The sequence below is a fragment of the Hordeum vulgare genome, chromosome 7H (assembly GCF_904849725.1).
Source record: "Hordeum vulgare subsp. vulgare chromosome 7H, MorexV3_pseudomolecules_assembly, whole genome shotgun sequence".
NCBI lineage: Eukaryota > Viridiplantae > Streptophyta > Magnoliopsida > Poales > Poaceae > Hordeum > Hordeum vulgare.
Genome location: NC_058524.1, coordinates 146213321 through 146224635, shown reverse-complemented (window position 1 = coordinate 146224635; position 11315 = coordinate 146213321).

The following is an 11315-nucleotide window of genomic DNA, read 5'->3' as shown; positions in this document are numbered from 1 at the left end:
CATTTCGATTCTATGATATTTGGGTCCCTAAGACTCTTGTAACTAATGTGAAAGGCCCCATGACAAAATGGGTACCTCAAACCAAGTCTTAATTCGTTACAGGCTGTTTTCTCCGGTGGATCCAAATGGGTGATCAACAGTGGATGCACCAATCATATGACCGGAGATAGTAACTTGCTCTATGACTTCATGCAAGCCATTCGACCATACATGAGCATTGTATTTGGTGGAGGGTCGAAAGGGCAGGTAATTGGGTTGGGCAAGGTGGCAATCACTAATGACATGTCTATTGCAAATGTCATGCTTGTCCAATCCCTTCAATATCATTTACTTTCAGTTCGCCAATTGGCTTCCGTCGGTTATGACACATTATTTGTACTAACGGATGTGAAAGTCTTTAAGAGAGACACTCTCGAAGTGGCCTTTGTTGGAGAGTTGGATGGCAACCTTTACACGGTTAATTTCTCGAAAGAGAGCACTTTCCATACAACTTGTCTAATGGCCAAGGACGACATGGGATGGCTATGGCATCGCCGGCTCGCCCATGTTGGCATGAAAAATCTTCAAAATCTCTTAAACGGAAATCACATCCTTGGACTAACAAATGTATCTTTTAAGAAAGATCGTGTGTGCAGTGCATGCATAGCTGGGAAACAACATCAATCAAGACATCCACCCAAGAACATTGTATCCACTTCGAGGCCGTTAGAGCTCCTTCATGTGGATCTGTTTGGGCCTCCTTCATGGCAAGTCTTGGAGGGAAAAAGTATGGCCTAGTCATTGTTGATGATTACTCAAGATATACATGGGTGTTCTTTCTCAAGTCCAAGGACGAGACGAAGATCACTTTCATTGACTTTGCCAAACAAGCCCAGCGAAAGTTTGACAAGGACATCAAGGCAGTAAGAAGTGATAATGGCTCTAAGTTTAAGAACTACACCCTAGAAGAATTTCTTAGTGATGAGGGGATTGAACATCAGTACTCCGCACCTTACACCCCTCAACAAAATGGTGTGGCAGAGAGGAAGAACCGGACACTTGTGGAAATGGCAAGGTCCATGTTAGATGAATACAAGTCACCACATAGTTTTTGGGCTGAGGCCGTCAACACAGCATGTCATGCATCAAACCGTCTTTTCCTCCGATCAATATTGGAGAAAACTCCATATGAGCTCCTAACTGGGAACAAGCCCAATGTTAAGTACTTTCGTGTGTTTGGATGCAAATGCTTCATCCTCAACAAACGGGAACGGTTAGGGAAATTTCAATCCAAAACAACTGAAGGGATTTTTGTTGGCTATGGGTCAAACTCTCACGCCTACAGAGTCTACAACAAATCCACTCGATGTGTTATAGAAACCTGTGACGTGACGTTTGATGAATTTAACCGCTCCCATGGGGAGCAAGTTGATCTAAATGATGCAGGTGAAGAAGACTCCCCACAAGATATCTTAAACATGGGTGTAGGTGCACTTCTGCCTATGGAACAAAGACCCCATGATGATGATGAAGATGATGAGAGTATCTCGCATCCTCAAGACAGTTCACTGCCCGTACCTCCACAAGATATTAACATACCCATCATGCCAGTTGTTGAGGATCAAGTCGGAGAACATGTCTCTCACCTTGATGACACTCAAGAACAAGTTGATCTTCACGAGGTAGACCAAACTATGGGTATGTTTGATGATGAACCTCAACAGGTGCAATGGGAAGAGGAATATCTACCCCCGCACATAAATGATCCATATGTTGAGGACGTTGATGATGGAAACGAAGTTGAACCTCGTGAAACCTTGACCTCCATCATGCCACGTGTGGCCGGTCGTGTTGATATTGATCAAATCCTCACAGGCGTGTCGGAAGGTAGAGTGACTCGTAAACAATTAACAAACTTTTGTGCTCACTTTTCGTTTGTCTCTAGTACCGTGCCACACAGGGTTCAGGATGCAATATGTGATAATGACTGGCTACTTGCTATGCAAGAGGAGCTAAACAGTTTTACACGCAACGAAGTATGGTCATTGGTAGAACGACCAACTTAGGAACATAATGTCATTGGAACTAAATGGATTTTCAAGAACAAGGAAGATGAGAACGGGACTGTCCTACGCAACAAGGCAAGGTTGGTAGCACAGGGGTACTCCCAAGTTGAAGGTTTGGACTTTGGTGAAACTTTCGCCCCTGTTGCTCGTCTTGAGTCCATTCACATTTTATTGGCCTATGCTGCTTTCAATGGTTTTACTTTGCATCAAATGGATGTTAAAAGTGCTTTTCTTAACGGTCCTGTACAAGAAGAGGTATATGTATCACAACCACCTGGGTTTGTTGACCCTCATCACAAACACCATGTATATAAACTTCACAAGGCACTTTATGGTCTTAAACAAGCACCCCGTGCTTGGTACGATCATCTTAAGAAGTTCCTACTCGATGATGGCTTTGTGGTGGGGGTGATCGATCCCACTCTTTTTACTAAGAGGGAAAATGGTGATTTGATCTTATGCCAAATCTATGTAGATGACATCATTTTTGGCTCTCCTAACTTCCATTTGTGCAAGAAGTTTGCGGCCTCCATGACCAAGACCTTTGAGATGTCACTCAACACGGACTTGAAGTTCTTCCTTGGTTTTCAAATACAACAATTTCAAGAAGGGATTTTCTTGTCTCAAACTAAGTATCTCAAGGACATTCTTGAGAAATTTGATATGACAAATGGTAAACCAATGAAGACACCCATGGCCACCGATGTAGTTCTAAATGAAGACTCAAACGTTATTCCTTTTGACCCATCTACTTACCGCTCCATGATTGGTTCGCTGCTTTATCTTTGCGCATCTAGACCGGACATCATGTTAAGTGTAGGAATATGTGCTAGATTTCAAGCTTCCCCTATGGAAAGCCATCACACGGAGGTTAAGAATATTCTTAGATACCTTGTTCACACCCCAAAGTTAGGCTTATGGCACCGTAAGGATGCAAAGTTTGATCTTATTGGGTATTCTGATGCGGATTGGGCCGGTGATAAAGTGGGACGGAAATCCACTTCCGGTGCATGTCAGTTTCTTGGACGCTCGTTGGTAAGTTGGTCCTCGAAGAAGCAGAACTGTGTTTCTCTCTCCACGGCAGAGGCTGAATATATTGCAGCCGCAAGCTGTGCTACTCAATTGTTATGGATGAGGCAAACACTAAAGGATTATGGTATCACATATCAACACGTTCCTCTTCTCTATGATAATGGAAGTGCCATAAAGATCTCCGTGAACCCAATTGATCACCCTCGCACAAAACATATTGATATTAGGTATCATTTCTTGAGAGACCATGTGCAAAAGGGTGACATTGATATTACCCATGTGGGTACCGACATGCAGTTAGCCGACATTTTCACCAAGCCACTTAGCGTTGCTAGGTTCTGTCAACTTAGGCATGAACTTGGTATCTTGGAGCTTGATAACATATCTTGAAATCTTTCTCACATACATACACTCACTTTATGGTTATGTCTTGATGTGCGCATATATTTAGGGGGAGTGAGTCGTAATTCTATCTTTTAAGCTTACAATGTACGCAATGCTTCTAGGAAAACAATATTCATATTTTGTTTGCAATACCATGCAAGTCATCATCATCAAAACAAAAATTATCAGAACTGGCCTCTCCCTTCTCCTCTTTCTCGGGCGTCCGGCCACGCTCGGACGTCCGGCGGCAAAACCTCGTCCGGTCGTCCGACCAGTGTCAGTCGTCCGACGCCAGAAAAACCTCCGGACGTCCGGCTCCCTCCGGACGTCCGACGCCTCGGGGCCTCTATATAAAGCTGGGCGTGGGGCTGGGCTTTTGCCCTAACCCCCAGCGCCCCTTTTGCCCCAGCCGTCACCGCCAGTTCGAGGAGCTGCTCATGGAGCTCCTGCCCAGCGCCGCCATCCTCAAGATTGGGCCGATCTCCTCTGCGGATCCCTCACCTCTTTCTCCGTATTCTTCACGGGATCCAACCTCAGGTCGCTTCTCCGTCTCTCTCCGCGTTGGATTTGATTTCTCCCATGTATCTCCATGTTTCGTTCCTCATTTGGGGATTTTTCATCCGCGTAGGTGTTGCGCTTCATGGGAAAGACCAAGCACACCGCTCAGAAGACCGTGGTCGGCTCATCCTCCCGCACCCCTATGAACGCGGGGTCGGACTCGGATGAGCCAATCCGTCCTTTCAAACGGACTGCCCGACATTCTCTGCCCCGGCGTTCGCCATCTCCCTCGTCGTCTGATGGTGCTGACCCCGACTTCGAGGAGGAGCTTGCCACCGAGGACCTTCCTGACAACGTCACTCGAAGGTCCAAGCCAAAGCCCAGGAGTCGCAGGGCGTCCTACATGCCGCCACCGCCTCCTGCCCGGCCTGCAGGTGAAGCTCGCCGCATCTCACTTGAGCCTCCTGCCACGTTAGGTCGTGATATCACAAATTTCACCACACTTGGCGCAGCTTCCTATCTCACCTTCCGCCGCGACATAGATCAATACGAGGTCATTCGTGATTCTACGGATTCATGTTTCCGCACAAACGTCCAGGCGGACATCTTTACCATTGTCATAGTTCCTAAGGGGTTATCTAATCATCTTTTTATTGATGTTGAGCATATTCGCATGCACCCGGCGAAATATCCGGGTGCCATTGAGCTTATTGAGGCATCGGGGCTTGCCGCCCCGTTTGCTTTTCATTGCGACTATAGTGCTGCTGCCATTCACCAGTTCTATGCCACATGTTATTTTGGCTCCGACAACACTGTCAGCTGGATCACCTCTGACGTTCGCTTCAAAGCCTCTTATGCCACTTTTGTTGCCGCACTGGGTTTCCCCGATTCCGGCTACAAAATACATAAGGATGATCCTAACCATGCGCCTAAGACTGTTGACGTGTGTGGACATCTTCTCAAGCCACTCCGTGAGTTTGATGCGGATGAGCGCCTGAAGGACCTTAACCAGGTATCTATCTGGCGCTCCCCTTACTTCATTATTTTTCAGTGTCTCATCTGCACCATCTATCCCAAGATGGGTGATAAGGGATCTTGCAGTGGTTATTGTATCGACATCATGTATCACTTGTTCGAGAACCCCAAGAGAAAAATCAATGTGCCCCATTTCCTATGGCATGAGATTCGGCTTGCTAGCTTTCAGTACAAGAGAGCCTTTCCTCACGCTCCTTTCATCCAGGCACTTATTAACCACGTTGCTGATTTCTCTGTGGCTGCCACTCACACCCATCGCAAGTGGGTCATTCACGCTCACATGGCGGATGACTTTGCTCCCAAGAAAGCCCCTTCTTCCTCCACATCCACTCGCCGGACTGCTGCACGGGCCGCCACCCCCTCATCTAGGTCCGCTCCTCTCAGTCGCATTGCCAAGTTCCTTGGCAAATCTCACTCTGCTTTGATGAAGGCTGTCTCCTTTCAGTGTGGTCAAACCCATGACGTGGTTTCCCACCTAGTTTCCTCCAAGAATGCCCTCAAGGCTCGTCTGAGAGCCTCGGGCGCTCTTGATGTGACTGATGATGAGGCCCCTCCTGCTGCTCCTCCTACTAATTTTGGCTTCCCGTCTGGTCCTGAGTGGTCTGAGTTCTTTGACGAGGCTGGGGGCAGTGGCTTGGCTGATGATGCTGATGATGATGGTGATGAGCTTTGAGTTTGATTGGTGTTGTTGACGGCTCCCTTTTTGGTACTTGGTGCCAAAGGGGGAGTAATGTATCGTAGTTAAATTTTTATTATCGTCATTTTTTAGTCTTTGGAGATTTCATGTAATGGATAAAACTCATGTATGGCTACTTATGAATGGTTGTGACTCGCTATGATATCATCATAGACTATTATGCCTTGCTTCCTTATTTCTATGATGATTTATTATCCTTCCATGTTGATCCATTGGAGCTTCAATTTATTTATCATGCATATCTTAAGGGGGAGCTCCGTACTAAATATCTCCTAGACTATAATGTATGTTTAATATTTTTGAGACCTATGTATATGTTGTCATCAACTACCAAAAAGGGGGAGATTGAAAGTGCATGCTATGCCCCTAATCGTCTTTTGGTGTTAATGACAACACATACATAGGAAACTAATCCTATTTGTTGAGTGTATCTCAGGACGGCAAGTACTTTAAGTAGATTGAGATTTATGTGCCAAAGGTTGTCTGAAAAGATTGGTGATTTATATTTCGAGAAGGCTCGGGATTAAGAAGAGATGATGAAGAGTAGTCTTTTTAGTTTACTGATATTGAGTATAGGGATCCCGCACTATTAAGAGGGGATCACAGGTTCTGCGTTAAACTTGCTCATACTACATCTCTACTATCATACCAAACACCACATACTATCCACTCTGTCTTCAACTCAATGCATGTCCAATTGCCTCGGACATCCGGCTCCCTCCGGACGTACGAGGGCCGGACGTCCGGCTGGCTTCGGAAATCCGCAGCCAGCCACCAGAAGTTTGTGAGGCATATAACTCGGAAATCCGGCTCCCTCCGGACATCTGAGGGCCGGACGTCCGGCCAAGCTCCGGAAATCCGGAAGTCTTCACCAGTAGAATGTGTGCTCTATATCTCGGAAATCCGGCTACCTCCGGGCGTCCGAGCGCCGGATGTTCGACCCCCATCGGAAATCCGGAAGCCACCACTAGTAGAAATTGTGTTGTATAATACGGATTTCCGGGCCACTCCGGACGTCCGTACACTGATGAATTAAAATATGTTCAGGCGCATCTACAGGCCTCGGACGACCGACCCCTGTCGAACGTCCGGTCGCTGATGAATTCAGAAGAGTTCCAGTCGTGCCTACAGGTCTCGGACGACCGACCCCTGTCGGACGTCCGGCCCCTCACGGACGCCCGGACGTCCGGCATGTGTCGGACGTCCGGACCCTGTGTGACTTATTGCACCTCCAACAGCTGGATTTCAACCCACCCTATAAATACTCTTCTCCCACCTCGTGAAAGGGTGTTCAACACAGCTAGAATACACCCAAGAACACCTTTCCTCTCACTCACTCTTGTCTACACCAAATCCTAGATCCCAAGAGCATTTGTGAGCCCCTTTGAGTGTTGTTCCATTCAAGAGATAGATCGTCTCCCTCTCCTCCTTCCAACCAAAGTGATTTGTAATTTGAGCAAGTTTTGAGCAATCCCCGTGATCTTGTTACTCTTGTAGGTTGGAGACTCCTAGGCGGTAGGAGTCTTCGGAGAGGAATCAAACCATTGTGATATCCCCCGGAAAGTTTGTGAAGGTTTGGAAGCCACCTCAAGGCTTACCACTAGTGGTTGAGAAACGCCTTCGTGGAGTTATCTCAAGGGAGAATAGGGTGAGCCTTCGTGGCGTTGGTGTGCCTTCGTGGTAACATCCGCCCCTCTAACGGTGACGTAGCTTCCCTCCAAGGAAGTGAACATCGGGATACATCCTTGTCTCTCTCGGAGTTTCGGTTATTCCTAACCCTAACTCTCTACTTGTGTTAATCCTTATTACATACTTGTATTTGATTATTGTTTACCGCTTGCCTTGCTTCACTCCTAATAGCTTACTCTTTGTCTTAGCAATCATTAGTCTTACACTCATATTCCGCACTTTAGCCTAAAATTGCGAAGTAATTATTAAAATTTGGATTTGTACCTATTCACCCCCCCCCTCTAGGTCCATCTCGATCCTTTTCACCATGCCAGGATCACACGAGGAGGAGATACCCGTGTACCCAAGTCTTCTTATTTGGTGAGGAAGATGAAGGTGGTGGTGGTGTAGATGATGAGGTAGAAGCACACTGTATCCTCAAGAGGTTTTCGAGTTGTCGAATAATGCTCCGGAGGCCGATGATGTGCTCCTTTAATAAAATATTTTCACGACTAATATATTTATTTTGAACACAAACCATTTCAAAGACTCTAAAGGCTTTGATTTCATAGGGGTGAGATACTCATAGTAGGGTTGGCGGTAATCTTCTTCCTCCTCTCTTTTTCTTGCATGGCCTGCTCCTCTTCTCGAGCTTGATCATCCTCGACTTCCTCGCCCTTGTTCTCCCTGGTGGATTCTACTTGTTCCTCATTATTCAGTTCCATCTTCATTAGCCAAGCATCATGTTCTGCGCGGTTAGAGGAGGGAGAAGAAATGATGCCCGACCTGATAGTTGTGACAGAACAACAGCATGAAACAAGACCATAGGATTTCTCCGTGATAGTGAGGTCCAATCATAGTGGGATATATATACAGAATTTTTATACAAGGAAATACTTTTCCTACAAGAAAACCGAACCAGGAAGGTGCCTGAGGGGCCCACTACCCAACAAAGCGCGCGAGGTGGGGCTGGCGCGGCTTAGTACCTAGTGGGCACCTGGGTTGCCTTCCCGTGTGTTTATCAATTTCCTAATTTTTTTAATATTCCAAAACTAACAGAAAATATTTTTGCTGATTTTTCGGAGTCTGTTTACTTACCGTATCACATACCTCTTCATGTTAAGTGTTACCGAGTGTTCTGGAAGGTATCCGTTATGTATTCCTCTGGTGTCATGGTTTGAATAATATTTGTTTCAACATTAATAGGTGTACCTGAAAAATAGTGCTTTATTCTTTGTCCATTGACCACCTTCAGGTTAGTGCCTTCGGAATTATTGATCTTAATAGCTCCAGACTGATAAACTTCTCTGATGATATAAGGTCCTTCCCATTTGGAAAGAAGTTCTCCTGCAAAAAAATCGAAGATAAGAACTATACAACAGAACTTATTCACCAACTTTGAGTTCTCGTTTTTGGATTCTTTCGCAATGCCATCTTTTAAATTTTTCTTAGAATAGTTTGGCATTTTCATAAGCTTGGGTTCTCCATTCATCTAGTGAGCTAATTTCAAATAACCTCTTTTCACGAGCAAGTTTGAAATCGTAGTTGAGTTCTTTAATTGCCCAATAAGCTTTATGTTCTAAATCAAGAGTTAAATGACATGCTTTTCCATAAACCATTTTATAAGGAGACATGCCCATAGGATTTTTATAAGCTGTTCAGCAGGCTGACAATGCATCATCGAATTTCTTAGACTAATTCTTTTGGGGCCTATTAATAGTCTTTTGCAATATTAATTTTATTTCTCTATTGGTTAATTCTACATGACCACTAGATTGAGGATGATAGCGAAATGCAGTTCTATGGTTAACATCATATATAGCAAGCAACTTACAAAAAGCACCATGAATAAAATGTGACGCACCATCACTCATTAAATATCTAGGGACTCCAAAACGTGGGGAAATAACTTCCTTAAGCATTTTAATAGAGGTGATATGATCAACACTACTGGTTGGAATAGCTTCTACCCACTTAGTGACATAATCAACAGCAACCAAAATATGTGTATACCCATTAGAGGAAGGAAAAGGTCCCATATAATCAGATTCCCAAACATCAAATGGTTCAATAACAAGTGAATAATTTATATGCATTTCTTGATATCTACTAATATTACCAATTCTTTGTGTGCAGTTCAATAACAAGAGTGGACAAACTGACGAGCATCTTTGAAAAGAGTAGGCCAATAAAATCCAGAGTGTAATACCTTGTGTGCAGCTCTATCCCTCGCATGGTGTTCTCCATAAGCCTTGGAGTGACACTTCCGAATAATTTATTCATGTTCCTGCTCACTTATACAAAATCTAATAATACCATCTACTCCCTCTTTATGAAGATATGGGTCATCCCAAAAGTAAGGTCTTAAATCAAACACAATTTTTTTTCTTTTGTTGGTAGGTGAAACTAGGTGGTATGTATTTAGCAACAATGTAATTAGCATAATCAGCAAACCATGGTGTGTTATGAGAAACATTGACCACAACTAGTTGGTCATCACGGAAGCTATCATCAATATGTAGTGGGTCATCAAGAATATTTTCTAACCTAGACAAGTTATCAGCTACATGCATACCTCTATAGGCATATGTTTTAAAAGGACCAGTAAAGGTGGTATTCTCTTAATCAGGTTGTGACATAGGTATTTGAGAAAAACCAGAATAATCGTCTAGAAAGCAAAAGTGTGTGTGCTTCGATAATCTTTCTAGCATTTGGTCTATGAAAGGTACAGGATATTGATCTTTTCTAGTATCTTTGTTTAATTTAATAAAACCAATTACCATTCTATATCTAGTCACAATTTTGTGTGGAGTATATTCATTTTTATCATTAGGAAGAACAATAATACCTCCTTTCTTAGGAACACAATGAACGAGACTTGCCGATCTACTATCAGCTATAGGATAAATTATACCTACTTCCAGAAGCTTTAATATTACATTTCTTACCACTTCATTCATTTTGGGATTCAGTCTTCATTGGTGATGAACAACGGGTTTAGCATGTGGTTCCATATTAATCTTGTGCTAACAGAGAGTGGGGTTAATGCCCTTAAGATCATCAACAGTATTCCCTATAGCAGCTCGGTGCTTGATGTCTACTACACAACTTTATTCATGTAGACTCGTGTTGGTCCTCCAAGCGTAGAGTTTTGTAGGACAGTAGCAATTTTCCCTCAAGTGGATGACCTAAGGTTTATCAATCTGTGCGAGGTGTAGGATGAAGATGGTCACTCTCAAGCAACCCTGCAATCAAATACACGAAATCTCTTGTGTCCCCAACACACCCAATACAATGGTAAATTGTATAGGTGCACTAGTTCTGCGAAGAGATGGTGATACAAGTGCAATATGGATGGTAGATTTAGGTTTTTGTACTCTGAAAAAATAGAAACAGCGAGGTAACAAGTGGCAAACAATGAGCAAAACATTGTATTAATGCTTGGAAATAAGACCTAGGATACATACTTTCACTAGTGCAATCTCTCAACAATGCTACCATAGTTGGATCCCTCAACGTGCAACAAAGAATCACTCCAAAGTTCCTATCAAGTGGAGAACAATAAGATGAAATTGGTGTAGGTAGTAGAACCACCTCAAAGTTATTCTTTCCGATCAATCTATTCAAGAGTTCGTACTAAGATAACATCAAGCTATCCTTCCCGTTCAATCTATTCAAGAGTTTGTACTAAGATAACATCAAGCTATCCTTTCCATTCGATCTATCTAAGATTTCGTACAAGAATAACACAAATGATACATATCAATCGACCCTAATGTCACCTAGATAATCCAAAGTCACCTCAGGTATCCATGGGTAAATTATGCAACATGCATCAAACAATTTCAGAGCTATCATATTCAATCCAACACAAAGAACGTGCAAGGAGCACCCCACGATTTCTGTCGGAGAACATGGTATGAAAACGTGCTATCAACCCCTATGCATAGATCCCC